Source organism: Triticum aestivum, chromosome 1A, assembly GCF_018294505.1.
Source record: "Triticum aestivum cultivar Chinese Spring chromosome 1A, IWGSC CS RefSeq v2.1, whole genome shotgun sequence".
NCBI lineage: Eukaryota > Viridiplantae > Streptophyta > Magnoliopsida > Poales > Poaceae > Triticum > Triticum aestivum.
In genome coordinates this window covers 449,868,536-449,869,571 of record NC_057794.1, presented here as the reverse complement: position 1 = coordinate 449,869,571, position 1,036 = coordinate 449,868,536, and positions in this window count along the sequence as shown.

The window sequence follows — 1,036 nt, the reverse complement described above, 5'->3', positions numbered from 1 at the left end:
GTGCGTATGGTATCTTGCATTGCTATGTCATTTGCTTAGTTTAGACATGATTTGTGTGAATGCCACTTGTTTAGTGTCTAATTACCATATATGTGAATTATGCAATGCCATCTTTTTGCAAGACATTATATATGTGAATTATGCAATGCTATCTTGTTGTAAGGCATTATATTTGTGAATTATGCAATGCCATGATGTTTAGCCAAGCGTCATATATGTGAATTATATCAGGGCTGTCCTTTTTTTTTGTATTTCTCATTGCTTTTGTCAACAATGTTTGTATATTCAACTGCTCTTCCTGTGCATCAGCCATTTGAATTGGTGATGGAGAAATCTAGAGTGAAAACAAGGTCTTCAGAGCAGACAATGCTACCTGGTGAAGCAGATATGTTGCTGGTTACAGATAGCTCTTCAAAGGAGGATTCAGAGGCAGATGACCAGTCCTATTATCCCCCTGAGGTGTATGCTCAAACTTGGCGGGGTTATATTACTCATATCATGCATATGTTGTGTTGCAATGCTTAGTTTTTACATCATATACACGATATTGAATGCCATCTCCTTAGTTGACACTTGACACATCATATATGCGATTGCCCTTTGCTCACTTCCTTAGTATATAAATCATATATTTGAATTATATCATGCCATGATGTTTACATAGACAACATGTATCTGAATTATGGCATGCCAACCCATTTTCTAAAGACATAATATAGTTATATCATCTCATCATGTTCGCATAGTCATCATATTTTGAATTATGTCATTCTATCCGTGAATTATATCATGCCATCATGTTTCCATCGATGGCATGTTTGTGATTTATGGCATGCCAACCACTTTAATAGACACATCGTATAGTTATATCATGTCATCATGCTTACATAGTCATCATATTTTGAAGTATGTCATTCTATCCTGTTTAGTTAGCCATCATACATGCGAAATTGTGTCATGCTATCCTGTTTAATTAGCCATCATATATTTGAAATTATGTCCTGCTATTCTGTTTGGTTAGACAACATAAATGTGA